We start from the raw sequence: 15,260 nt of genomic DNA on the forward strand, positions 1-15,260 counted from the left end.
TGCGGCGGACTGCATCTGAGAAAAACACAAGATAGAAGAGGGCAGCATGACCACGTGATGTTACTCAGCAACCACCAAAACTTCATTTGGATGCAGGGCTCTACACTTACATTTCTTTTTAATTTAAAAAATTTAGGAGCACCTTCTGATCAATGACAAATTAACCTACCCATTAAAAGGCGATATTTAATCAAATTACTTGCAGGGGCTTTTTTTTTTTTTTTTAAGCGCATATTCTTAACTAAATCACAGCCTTTGTGATTTCATGATAGCACTATGCTATATTATGATTGTAAATGGTTTTAAATAGATCGCGTAGCCTTAGAAAACGGTGTAATAATGTTATTCATGGATTCTCGTCTGTGGAATGCGCCACTTCCGGTATTTTGCCGGTTACTCAACACGGGTAAATTGCAATTGAGTTTTTTTTTAAATCAAGTACTCGACTTTAATCGAGGAATCGTTACAGCCCTAGTTTCAATGGAGGGTGCACCCATAGAACCTGATCAGGTCAGTCGCACTGGTGCTCCTAAATACTTTGTCACTGTCACACCCAGTAAAAAAAAAAAAAAAAAAGTCGCACTGTAGAGCCCTGGGATGTCACCACAGTGCAGTTATCCAGAACTGACACTCACCCAGAACCACACTTTTAATGAGTCTCGCCAGTGAAGTGTTCATTGCTCTTTTCAGGACCCAGCCCACAGTGTCTTTAAGAGTCATGCCTCCGACCATTCCAAGGAGAACAGTCTGAAACAAAGACATGTAACTCGTTAGTTATTTAAGGAATATAGCATGAGTGAGAGTGGGCACTGTCTTTTAGGAATGATCTGATTAATGCATAATTTAACTCACCAAATTCTTCTTCTCCTCTGGATTCTTTAATGTCTCCTCCAAACATTGTAGCTCCTAAATAGTTGAAAGTGGGAGGCCAAAATGTGTTGGGTCTGGCGTGAAGTCTGGAACTGCTGGAGATTTGTAGGAGCTGCATCAGGATGAGCAACTGCTGCTCTCTGATAGAATCAAGCTGGATAAGGATCTCCTTAGCAATTGCTGTAAGACACAAGAAAAAGCAGGCATAACAGATTAGTAGCAAAACATTGTATGTAGATATGTCAGAGTAAACCGAGAGAGATCACTTTGTAGAATTCCTACCTGTAGACACAGCCTCCTGATAAGACTTGGTGTTGAGACTCCATGGTCTTCCATGGTGTTGTTTTCCATGGTTGTGTTGACATTTCTGCCTTTATAACTGAGGGGATTATAATCAGAGGAAGGTTAAGTTTAAAATAAAAATGTTGAATGTAATATATTTTTCTCCTGGACCTTATTTTAAATAGGTCATAAAAAATATCAATATTATCGATATGAAACGCTTACATCATGATACAGTTTTCAGCCATATTGCCCAGCCCTAGGGTAGCTAATAAACTTTTCAAACCTGTCTGTACAGACCGCATTTAGCCAAAGGTAATGTTGATGTTAGCTATAAAGTGCGATTTCAGTTTGCGCCATAAAAGTACAACTAGAGGCCAATTCACACCGCAGACAAACGCCAGCAAACACCAACAAAAAAAGTCACCAACAAAAGTTGGCCGTTGTATTCAGAATGTTATGAAAAATAAGTGTCATGTTCACACTGCCCCAACAGACAGACACCGACAAACTCAAGCACCCACGGAAAAACACGAGATATTCATTCATTTTAACCAATACAAGTAAAAGATTGCAGCTTTCAGACACAACTTTCTTCTCGTTTTATATTGTTAAATGTCGAGAGTGCATCTGTTACAGGCCCCTGTGCAAAAGGCCATTAAATGCACTTCACGACGTCATGTCACAGCATTCACAAAATGGCGGACGGTCTGCACATAGATCTTCACAACCCAGAACATTAATACACAAAATATTTGCAGCATGAACGAATGACAGGACTCGTGTGCATATTAAGTTGTTGTATCATACCTGTAAAAACAGGAGCGAACGTGTCAGCGTAATCATAATCCCCAGCAACTGTGAGGTCGCCGGCGCAGCTGCTCCTCTAACGTTATAAGAGTCCTCAGTTCATTTTCATAATAAGAGTCCCGATCTCACTCAGCAACAGACATGACCCAGCTTTCAGCAGACCAAAGTCCCACATCATTCCTCTATTTACATAAGTAAAATAAATATTTTCTTACAGGATCAAAATGTGCACATACTTTAGGACAAAACGTGTTTGTTGGCGTTTGTCTGTGCGGTATGAATTGGCCTTAAGCCAGCTAACATTTGTTCCACTTTATTTTCTTCCACAGATCAAAGACTGTGCTCGTAAATATCATTCACGTAAATTGCATTCAATAAAAATGGTGTCTAGCCTAGCGACTAATTCTTTGCCAACTAGCAGAACGAAAATATGATCTGCTAGCGCAAAAACAGCGCAGCTAACGTTAGTCAACATTAGCTTCGTTCGCGCCATAAAAGTAGCATATTACCCCCATTTGCACTACTTTACTCAGACAAAAATTTGATATTGTTGTCCTAATCTTTCTTTTCGTTTCATCTAGGGAAGCACTGTCAAATGAACATGAACAAAGTTTAAACGGATCGATAATAATCAACATTTAATCAGCAACAGTTCGAAATATGTAGGTCGACGTAACTCGATTGAAACTATGCTCGGCATGAAATGTTGATGCTTTTTAAGGAAATTGAACACAAGACTTACCTCAAGTTCACTGTAATGACGCAGGATCGAAAAGGGATGATTTTAAGTCAGGCGTTGAGTTTTATCTCACCGAAAGTGAGACACGTCATGCGTGCTGACGCTCGCTGCAGCAACTGTTGAAATCGGCTTCATACTGGTAAACGCATCTGAGCCGAGCGCCCAGAGTTTAACCGTCACTGCTGGTAAACATTTGAAATAGCAAGTAAAATGAATTTGAGACTCAGTGTTGCTAACAAGACGTTGTGCATGTAGGCTACCCATCCCATCAACCCAAGTAAACACAGGATAGCTAACGTTACATCTTAAAAATTATGTTGGCCGGTAGAAACATATTTTGGCCGGCATTTTGTTTCTGTTACCCACCATTGGTAAACGAGCCAAAAGTTAACAAAGTTGTATGTATAGATGCCTGCCTGCAGGTGGCAAAGTGACTTGGCCTTATTGCGGTTGCCACTACTCAGCCGATGCGCGACTGACTGCAATCACCGTGACTTGTGCGAGTGATGTCAAGCGCCCATGCATGTTTAAAATACACGTAAAGAATCTTCATGACAACTAAATATTTTTGCTATGGTTATAAATATTAAAGAATGCTCTGTGCAAAATGACACTCGACGAGTATAACAAATACAGTCAGGAGTTTACGTCAATTTTAAAATAATTTTTATGTTAATTATTGCTACATTAAAACCATCCTTTATTTAACCTAAGCCGAGACATTTCCAGAAGTGGTCCAGATCATACAGAAGCTAGAGCCGAGTTACCAGTTACGGTGAACATGAATCGGCCCAGTGCTTTACAGCCGTAACAAAAATGCATGTGCCAGAGCGAGCTGCGGGCCACAATCGGCCCGGTTAACACACGCCGATGCCGAGTCTAAGCCGCAGGCGCCGCGGGGCAGCCGAGCTCGGGCCGATTATACATGCTATCTGGGCAGATTGCTATGGAGAAAGAGTTACTGATCGACTGCAGCAAATCTGTTACGCGGCAAATCAGGACCAAAGTTTACACAGTGTACCTTTAAGTTATTTAATTCACTGTTTATCAGACAGTTTTTAAGGTAAATCTTCATATCTCTTATTTTTTATGATATATAAATAACTTGTATCATCTAACATTAAAATTAAGTAAAAATGTATATTAAAATCAACAACATTCTTAAAGGGACAATGTGTAACTTTTTAGGTATTTTATTATCTAAAATGAATATTTTTATTCATAAATATGTCCTCAATGGTGTACAAATACCTCTGCTAATTATCCAACTTATCCTCGTAAACGAAGAATTTATTATCTTTATATACATGGGACGGGTAGGTCCACGGAGGCTTCCATGTCGTTCCGCCATCTTGAAAAACTATAATAGCAGAGAGGGACAAAAAGTACTAGGCCAACGCGTTTCTACAATGCGTTTTCGTTCAGAGCCAGCATCACGTGACTGAAACCAGCAGAAGCGGAGGAGCAGCAGTGAGAGGCGCTTGTCACTGCCCTGGCAAGTTTAAAAGGATGCACTGTACGGTTATTTATAATGGAGGACCATACATATGCTGAGTCACAGGATAAGGAGTCCTCGTCGTCGAAAAGTCCAAAATAGACCGTAAAAGGAAACGTGAACGGAGATTACAAAAAAAAAACAAGGGTTAATGTCGGGATAGCTTTTTCCAGGTGGACAGAGCTAATGCAGGAGAAAGCTTTCAAAAGAGACGCTGAAGTTGCCTGCTTTCTTCTCGACAGGCAAGTCAATGTTACGTTCTTAATTACAAGCTTTTTTTCATTGCTTGTACAGGGCCACGGGAAGTGGGGTGCAGCACTCCCTGTTTTCACAGAATTGTAAATGCAACGCATATGTTTGTTCATTTACATTTATTCATTTTTAGCATTTAGTCATTTATGCATTTAGTAATTAACACTTTAAGTGGGCTATTTAAAAAGTGTGAATTTATATGTTAGATTATGTTTTTAAAACATACGCGCAGAGTGTTACGTAATATTGTGTGTGCGTCGAAAGAATTTGTCCGCAGCTGCTAAAAAAAAACGAAAAAAAAAAAAACAGAGCTATGAGCGCAAGTCCACTGCCAGCGTTGTGTAAGGTAGCACTAGGCAGTTTTTTGTGTTCATTTCTATTTCCTGTCGCTGTGCAGCCTCTTTTATTGTAGGCTATATGACACTGTAAACAGCCCAATAACCCTTTTCTTTAAACTAAAGGATTAATTTATGTCCCGTTGACCGGTCCATTGCATTGCGAATAAAAGCAGAATCAATAAAGTCAAAAAATGTGATGTGGTTTGAGTGTGTGCGCTGTTTGAACAAGTGTTTTCACTGATAGGCTACGCTTGTGTGATTCGCGGAGTTTTGACGAGTTTTATAGTCTTGATATTGTTTCTTATTCAAAAGTACTTCACCACGTCACCCCAACTCAGCACCCCCAACCTAAAACCTCTTCCCGCGCCCCTGATATAATATACAAAAATATAACGAATAAAGAAGGCATCACTACTAATTAACATAGTTCATGTTTTTCACAGTCAATAATTCATACTGTAACATTAATTTATTCGTTGTGTCAAGTTGCAGTTTGTTTGAAATAACAAACCTGTTCACCCGAAGGAAAACTCGAAGTGCTATAAGAACATCCTGTCATAGCTTTTTGGTACATAACGGCTACCGTAGATGCAACACGCATTTGAAAAAGCAAGGCGCTGAAGAGCACTATTTTTTTTAATGCAAAATACATTATCATCACTAGAAGGGAGAAATTCCTACACAATGTCCCTTTAACACGCAACAGTTTGAGGAGTCCAGAAGGTAAATACAATTGCAAACTCCTTTTTAAAAAAGTTTTAGTATTTATCCCAAATAAAACATATTTGGGGAGGTAAATAGTGTTTGTATAATCAAAAAAACAAACAAAAAAAAAACGTATCTTGGTTGTCTTATGAAGGTTAGATAGTTTAGTAGGGATTGGTTTCTGCCACTAGAGGGCGCTCGTGCAACTGAAGCGATGAGACACATCCGAGTCTAGGAGACAAAGAAGTGAGTGAGGGAAGGCAAAATTTACATGGAACACAGCCTTTCATTCTGCTATACATCTGCTGTGTTTCAGACTGTAAGTACATTAATTTTTATCATTTAATAGGATAAATCTAATTCCAAACTACTGAACGAGTCTGTTCATTTAGTGAATCACTCAGAAATTAATTCAAATGAACCGACTGATGTTGTACATTACCCTCGTGAAACTGACTGTTTTGTCGCATTACAATTAGTGAATATTATGAGTTGTGTTTTCATTTTATGTAATGAACAAATGAAAACTGGTAAACAGAGTTTTTTATGATAAATGATATCTAATATAAAAGAGCAACATAAAAATCAGCTAGATGAGTTGAATTGTTTCTGAACAGTTATTTGAGCAAAACACTTAAAGCTGGTTAATTGAGAGCGAGTTTACACTTTATTTACACTTACACAATTGCCTGGTGTGATGAGCATCTGCTAAATGAGCAACAGCAACCATAATTCACACCTAGGCGTTCATTAGAGTTTAAATGCTGGGGAATATTCCCATCTTCCCACAGGAGAAACGAAGCAAGCAGGAGGAATAACTCCAGGAGAAACTACTCCAGGAGAAACTAATGACATACCGTAAAGATGGAGTTTGAGGAGAAACACACTATTGTAAAGATGTAGTTTGAGGAGAAACCCACTATTGTAAAGATGGAGTTTGAGGAGGAACCCTGTCAAATAAAAGATGAAGAGACAGAGGAACAAACAGGTTGGTTGAGGAACATTAAGGTGAAAACTGACATATAACAATACACCTGAAACCTCATAGATCTACTTAAATTTTAAAAACCGAACACCCATGTGATTTGTGTGAGCGCTGTGTGAAGAGCGTAAAATTTTTCTATTCACAATTATTTTGCAGCGAGGTGTTGTAGCCTATCACAGACGTTTGCTGAGCAAGTGAACGCAATTGCCAGTCAGAGTTAGTCAGAAATTCAGAATCTGCTCAATAGACTTGATATAGAGCAGCGCCATGACAGGCATGAAAGCATGGCTGTTCTAAATGGGGAGCATGGGAGGGGCTAGCAGATGCATCAGCACCCCCAGGCGCTTTTCCACTACACAGTACTACCAGCTCGCCTCGACTCCACAGTTTTCCACTGTGTAAAAGTTGGGCCTGTACCTGCTTCCAGGTACTTTTTTTCGTATCATCTCCGGCGAGGTTCTGAGCGAGCTGAGGCGATACTAAAATGTGACGTGAAAACACGGCAGACTGCTGATTGGTCAGAGAATCAGCGTAGTGACGCGTAGAAGATTATGTCACGGCAGTTTCCTGCGGCGTCGCTATGACGACCAGGTACTATTGTGGAGGTACTATCTGCAATGGAAAACAGAGCGAATAGCGAGCTGAGACGAGGCGAGCTGGTACTGGTAATGGAAAAGCGCCAAAAAGCACCCCGATAGCACCCCCAAAAATAATTTCTGGAAGCGGTTATATTCAGGCTGTTTTCTATGGAAGCCCTGAACCGCATGGTGAAGAAGAAAAAAAGAAAACTTATCTTGTTATTTTGAGATATTGAGTCGTTATTTCGACAAAATATCTCGTTATTTCGACATAACTTATTATTTCGACATAACTTATTATTTCGATATAATAAGGGGACATTCTAATCTGCGTTCTCTTACGAGAGGTCTCTCGTACTGCGTAAGCTAGCTTACGCTATGGGAAAGATCTCTTTCTCCGAGAATACTGAAGCCAAAAATTATCCTTAATTTTGTAATAATGTAAAACGCATTGCGGCAGCATGCAGACATAGGCGAGACAGCTCGCGCGCCTATTGGCTGCTTCTGTGGCAACTGCAGCAGCCTATCGAGAGGGGCCTGAGTGACGTGGACCCAATGAGGGCGCTTGGCGCCCTTCTACGTCACATCCCGCCAAGACGGGCGTGGCCTTGGACTATAAATATAGCTTGATAGGCTGCAGTGATGCGCGGGTTGATCCGAAATGAGCGGGTGCCTGCGGTCACCCGCGGTTACCCGCGGTTACGAGTCATCCAAAAATATTTTTAATGATATTCGGGTCGCGGTCGGTCGGGTCGTTTGAAATAAAGATGCCAATTAAACCTTTGTAATTTATATAGTAGTATAGAGAGCATAAGCGGAGTGGAGCGGTGAGAATCTTCGCTCATCGCTCACGGAACTGTCCACCCCTCCGCTCCCCCGCTCAAAGCTACATCAGGCCGCTCCGCTCATTATCGCTCGATCAGCGCTCAACGCAGTTTGATCCGCGCTCCACTCAAATCGCCCCCCGCTCGCTCCAAAAAGGGGAAAAAAAATCTACATGTAGCCTATATCACTGTAGCTTAGACCACAGCCTTACCTCCTAAAGAACTAATGAGCAACAACAACATTTTTCAAATAGAAATGTTTTATTTCAAATGACAAATTAGGCCTATGTAAGAAGGAATATAGCCTACACAAAGTCCTGTAAAATTAAACGAATAAATGGGCCTAATAATATGAATAACAATTATATAAACAAAAATATAGCCTACATAAAAATTTTAAAAGTAAATTTACTATTAGGCCAGAATTTTGATAAGTTAACTTTTGTGCAACGCGCACGATTAAAATTTAAATGGGCTTATATCCATTGTACACACAAACTGCTGTAAAATAAAACGAATAAATGGGCCTAATAATATAAATAAAATTTATATAAACAAAAATATAAAATAAATATACATAAACGTTTTAAAAGTAGGCCTAGGCTAAATTAACTATTAGGACAACATTCTTATAACTGAACTTGTGCGCAGCGCGCAGGATTAAAATTTAAATGGGCTTGTATCAATTGTTTGCATTTTACGCTGTATTTAATTTAGGCTACACTTTAAGTTACCGTATTCAATTTGCTAACCTTTTGCTTTCTTCCCAGCGTGTTCACATATCACACTGCATGTTTTCGAGAGATGTGTCTTTTTAGATTCCAAAATTAATCTTTAGGCCTACTGACTGAAACGATGTCGTTTTCTTCTACCACATAATTGTTAGTTTTACACCTGTATGACTTCTTATTTTCCTTTTTGAAGTAGCCTACTTTTTGAACTCCATTATTGAGCCGAGTTTTGACTGAAAATAGAATCCATCTTGCAGTCATCAACAGTAGACTGAGTCAGGCTTGACTGAGCATGCTTCAGAATCTTGGTGTGCGCGGAGCGAAATTGGAGCGGGAAATAGGGCGACGCTCCATCCTTTTAAAAATGCCGCTCTGCGTTCTGTCCAAGATCCGCCCGCTTGCTCCCGCTCCACTCCGCTCACATGCAATTTTCTATGAAATACATAGGCCTACACTTTATTGGCTGAATAACTGGCGCGAAGATGACGCACGAGCTCAGTCTGCAGGTAGAGATGGAGGCGGCAAGAGAAAAGGTGAAGACTGGGGAGTGGAAGCTCCGCAAATACACAAACAGAAAGAGCAAAGTTGCCGAAATAATGAAAGATAATGACCAAAGTGCTGGCTTCGTCATGTGTATTTCTTGCTATGCAATTACTAGCCTACTTTTAAAAAATGCGGGTCAGGAAGCGGGTCGGGTACAATATTTTCTTTCTTTTTTTTTGCGGTCCGAGTTGCGGGCGGGTTAGTTGAAAACGTCGGTCGGGTCCGGGTTGTTTATACATTGACCCGCGCATCACTGATAGGCTGATATCACTAGTTTTTATCTCTTCAGCGAAGCTCACGCATCGCTGGATCCTGGGAAGAAGCCGCACGCCGTCGAGAAAGCACTCAGCGGTACGAGCCTCAGCATCTGAAGCCGCTGGTCGACTTCTCGCCACCTTCAGTCGCCGTTCCTGCTATGCTATCCGGCGTCAATATCCTTTTACTGCGTGTGTGTTCGCTGCTGCAACACACATTTTCCCTATCTAAAAGAGCCGAGGCGTCTTTTTCAAGATGCCTCGTACCACTTGTGGCTCATGCCGAGCCCAGCTCAGCGACGGGGACCGCCACGTGATCTGCGTTTCCTGCCTGGGCCAAGAACATGCAGCTCTCGTGCTCGCTGACGGCGCCTGCCCTCACTGCGAGCTGATGTCTATGGCGACCCTGCGGGCTCGCCTGGCATCGTTCTCTGTAGCTGCAACACCCGCTGCCGCGCCGCAAAAAGCGCCGTGCACAGCGGGCACCTGAACCTCCTCCGGCCCGCGAGAGCTCTCCGGTTCCCTCACCGCCGGCCTCGCCTGCTTCGCCCGAGCATCTCATGGACGGACAGCTACCACCGTCTGCCGCCGCGTCCGCTATGGATGAAGAGGACAACGCTCTTCTCGAGGAAGAGCACTTCCAGCACGCTGTCCTGTGTTCACATCTTCTCACAAACATTACAGGCCCCACGGGACTCCCCCCGCTCGCTTTCTCACAGCCTGCCGCCATGAGAGAGCTGAGTGCGGCCAGGCTGCCCGCTATGTTCAGCGCGCCCCCAGCCCCAAACGGCGAATGCACGGCGTCGATGTTACAGCACCCTCCGGCCGCCGGAATATCTCGGCCAGGGCCCAGTTTTCATTCAACCCCTAGCCGTTCGTGCAAATGCATGGGAAAAACTGCCCGGGGTGTCAGAATGGGTGCTAAACATCATAGAAACAGGGCTATTCGCTGCAGTTCGCTCGCCGACCCCGCCGTTATACGGCCCGGGTCGAAACCACGGTGAAACAAGAAGTAGCACATCTACTTCGAGCCGAGATAGCGAAACTTATGAGCAAAGGGGCCATAGAGCCTTTATCACAAGCTCAGAACGAAGGGGGTCTATACAGCCGATACTTCCTGGTACCGAAAAAAGACGGGGGTCTCAGACCCATTCTAGATCTAAGACAACTGAACGAAGCGCTTATGAAACGCCAGTTCAGAATGCTTACAACCAGAAAAATCCTCATGCAAATTCGCCGGGGTGACTGGTTCATGTCAATAGATCTGAAAGACGCGCATTTTCAAATACAGATAGCGTCTCGTCACAGGCGATTTTTGAGATTCGCCTTCGAGGGCCAGGCTTATCAGTACTGTAAGAAAAAATAATGTGGACGTCGAAGATCTCAAAAATGAAGTTTATTACAGCAAAGTAGTAACAAAGTACAGGCAGCACTTCGGATTCAGCGGAGTCATACAGAATGACACTCATCCTCTCAGCTCAAACATTTATCCCCTATTTCGTTTGTCTTCCCCCTCTACATGTAAATGAAGCTCTGTTTTTAAGACATCATCAACGAACACCACTAACCACTCGGTGAGTTGCACAGTTTTGAAAACGAACGTTAAGGGTTGTTTTAAGGACATGTTCGTGCATGCCCATAGACAGCCACACTGAAGCGGTCAAAGGCGATTCTAAAAGAGTCAAAAAGTCGAGACAGGGCCCATCGTCATAATTTCTGTGTCTACCACTCTAGTTCATCCAAAACAAACTACAAAATAGACTCAAGGTGTTAAATACCGGAATTATCCTTTAAAGTGAATTTCGTTTTGTATAAATTGTATCTTAATTTTAATACATTTTTCATCAACCAATTGCCTGGATCTAATAAATAAGAAGCAAATATAGCAGACAATAAAATCATGACATGGAGGCGCCAGCGCGGTCACTTGCATTGCACATGAACTGGAGCGCATCTCATCATAAATTAACTGAAACTCCGCGTATGCCTCACAGACATGAGAAATATAGAAAGCTTTAAATGTCTTTAAACAAAACAATACAAAACGAAAAGAAATAGGCTACTCTCTGATTATGTAATCCATTATGTGCATTTCTCTCTATAGGCGCGTTCACTACGGAGATGGCGATCGTCAACTTCATCTTTGCAGCCGACACTGACACAGAAAACACTAGTTTATTAATAAAAATCAATGCACACGTGTCTCCGGATCTACAAATGCACATCTTGCTTGTTGCACGCACACATATTATGTCGAAATAACAAGATATTATGTTGAAATAACATTATTAATAATAATAAATCTTTAAGAACATTTGATGCTGAATCTTGTGCTTGTTCATTTCAATAAAATTAAAACTTTAATTGTGATAATTAAAATAATTGAATATTAAATATTGAGTGGCCAAGTTTTGCTCATTTATTAATAGTATATATATATATATATATATATATATATATATATATATATATTTGCACAGCTCCCCCTGTCAATGATCTAGCACCTGCGTTAAAAATTCTCTGGCACCGCCCCTGATGGGGAGGCTGCAGACCTGGAGCAGGCAGATAAAAGTCCCAGGCAGTTTTCTTGATGTGTCCAGTAGAGGGAGGCAGTACAGAGGTGACTTGTACATACTTGAGCAAGTGTCAATAGAAATCCTGCTTAAAGGGGGATTATATCTTAATATAACGCTAAATTTTTATTCACAAAAAACACTTATTTAACGTCTATGGATGGGGGCGGTGATTAATGTGCAAGTTGAGCGTCGATTTAATTATGTTATTTCGCCATATATCCTCCTGCCCCTTCTGGACACACCAGGAACAACAGGGGCGTAAAAATGCCTTATAACTGCCTGCTCCTGCCTGCAGCCTCCCCATAAAAAGGGATAGACTTGCTGTTTTCAATGGCATCCGTAAAAAGCTGTATAAAGCTCTTAGATCACTTATAATTTTCCACAGTTTTTTGTCTACTGATATTTCTTAGAAAGATATTTTTGCAGTGTTTCGTCAGCAGAACAATCCAAAAAACACATTAAATAACAGCACAAACCTTAAAAATCAAAGCTGGCGCTGCTGTGAATAAGGTCAATATGCCAGAGTTTGTGCTGTGTGAGCTCTGCATGTGAAATCGTTTTGTATAACCATCAAAGTATAAATACTGTAATAAAGAGATTCATTGTGCGATATACATTTACATTTAGTCATTTAGCAGACGCTTTTATCCAAAGCGACTTACAGATTAGGACTAAATTAAGCGAGTCATCATGAAGAGGCAAAAACAACGCAAGTAGTGCTCAAAAAACAAAGTTCAGGCATTATTCAGAGTAGCATAAACCCGACAAGTGAGGTTTTAAAGGGAAGGGGAAGGAATTTTTTTGTTTACATTTTTTTTTTTTAGGTTAAGTGCTCACGGAAGAGATGGGTTTTCAGCTGTCTTTTGAATGTTGTCAGGGATTCTGCATTCCGGATGAGGGTGGGGAGAGCGTTCCACCAGCATGGAACTGTGAATGAGAATGTTCTGGAAAGTGATTTTGTGGCTTTCTGTGATGGAACCACGAGACGTCACTCTTTGACCGATCGTAGGCTTCTGGTAGGGATGTAGACCCGTAGGATTGAGTGAAAGTAGGAAGGAGCTGAGCCTGTGATAGATCTGTAAGCAAGCGTCAATGCCTTGAACTTGATGCGAGCAGCGAGAGGTAGCCAGTGCAGAGAGATGAACAGAGGAGTGACGTGGGCCCTCTTGGGCTCGTTGAAGACAAGACGAGCTGCAGCATTCTGAATCATTTTTAGAGGTTTGGTTGCACATGATGGAAGTCCGGCCAGAAGAGCATTGCAGTAGTCAAGCCTAGAAATGACCAGGGCCTGGACGAGAGATATAGACAGATGTTCTGATTATAACGGCCGTTCACTCAGTCAGAGAGACTGCGCTGTGGCTGAGCTAAAGTTTCAGCTTCATTGTTTATAAAGGGAGGAAGTGTTCTTTGCTTTCAGCCTATAATTAATAATTAACCCATTTATAATTTTAATTAATTTTATTCAAGTTTTGAATTAGTTAATTATATAGGCTTATTTTTTATAAATCTAAAAGTGTGATGTTTGACACTGTGAATCGTATGTTTCTTTGTTTTTAATTTTATTAACTTTTCCATTATGTTTTAAATGCAGTATTTACTTTATTGAGCAATATTTGAAGACTAAATGCTAATATTTTAATGTATCAATTATATATAATAATTAATAGCATTAATAATTAACTAATTTAATTTATTTACTGGTTTTGGTACGGACTACTAAAATGTTGGCATCATAGTTCATTTTTTCTCTAATATGTCCTCCTTTAACCCTCTGAGGTCTGAGGGTTTTTTGGGGTCCTTGAGATGTTCTGACATGCTCTGACATTTGTGCTTTTTTCAGTTGCTTATAAACATATTAATGGCAAAGGTATAATTACACTCTATTTAGCACAAACAGGGCTACCATAATATGTGAGCAACATGCATGTACATGTTTGTATTTTTGAGAGAATAATGTTTATGCATGGTTATTGAAAAAACTAAAAACTAAAGTTTCTGAAATAAGGCCACAAAACACATACTAAATACGTGTCAATAAGACTTTTGACTAATTGATGTCGTTGCCTAGAGTTTTTTCTTCAAAATGATGTGAAAATCATCCTGCCCTTATCATTCACATAACACAATACATTGATTTAAATCTTGTAAAACACTTTTTGTTTGTAAAGGCAATATGCGCAAGGGGCGTCAACCATTCAACAGCATCATGCATATGTAGTGGTTCACACCTGAGAAGACACTGGGGCCCGCATACTTAATGAGCCATTCATTCAGGTGTGTCACCTATAGCCACAAGAAAGAATGCAAGAGCAATATATATACAGTATATATATATATATATATATATATATATATATATATATATATATATATATATATATATATTCTACCAAATTGGTTCACAGTTGGAAGCATGTCAATTATTTTATTTTTTTCACAAATTTTGCTTGCAAATTGTATAATATCCAAGGAAAACATGTCTATTAATTGTGCAGTTAATTCTCATACTGTATTTTCAGTTTTGGAATATGTATCCTCTCCCCAAATTTGTCAATAATAAAACACAATAAAAATTATTTAAAGAAAATGCTTATATTTACCTTTTAAAATTTGTTTACATCTACCTTGTAAATATATATTTTTTTATTAAAAAGGTTACAATTACAACAACAATTGAAGTGTAATCTTTCTTTGTAAAAACTAAAGTATACATTTTATCATACATATTTCAAACTTCGAATATAGCCTACATTGACAAAACATACTATATTTAACATATTAGCAAAAATTGGCAAACAAAAGCTTATTTGAGGTGGCAGATATTTTACAGTAAAAATGTGTAATCTATCCAAAACTAATCAACGAAATGTTGTCTTTCATTTGTCTGTAACATAGGTCTTTCGTTTTTATTATAAGGAATACAAATGTTAATTTGCAGTTTAATACGTTGCTTATACAAATACATTTTATTTCAACATATTTCAATCGATTTTACTCAGTATAGCAAAATCGTTTGCTAAAAGCAGATCATTTATTCACACACAGAAACGCAATTCAAATTTAAACCGTCTTTTTGCGAGTTGTGGTAAACAGCGCATCTCTGCCGTTCATTCATTCACACAGAAACGCGATTTACTTGAGAATGAAAAAAAAACCTTACTACATTATTCCATCCGTTGCTCCTCGAAATACCAGCACTTCTGAGGTAAGTTTTCCATTATTATTATTCCTCACAGCGCTGCGAGACAGTGTAGACAACTACACTTATCATCTGAATA

The 15,260-nt window shown here is 40.1% G+C and overlaps 1 long non-coding RNA gene across 1 annotated transcript; it reads left to right on the top strand.

Moving 5' to 3' along the window:
* The first annotated feature begins 5,743 nt into the window (after positions 1-5,743).
* On the top strand, positions 5,744-11,855 carry LOC309496224. Its single transcript, XR_014205067.1, has 3 exons — positions 5,744-5,810; positions 6,283-6,479; positions 11,511-11,855. It is a non-coding gene; the product is annotated as an uncharacterized lncRNA (long non-coding RNA).
* Positions 11,856-15,260: the final 3,405 nt, after the last annotated feature.

This window comes from Leuciscus leuciscus (assembly GCF_965113295.1).
Source record: "Leuciscus leuciscus genome assembly, chromosome: 4".
Lineage (NCBI taxonomy): Eukaryota > Metazoa > Chordata > Actinopteri > Cypriniformes > Leuciscidae > Leuciscus > Leuciscus leuciscus.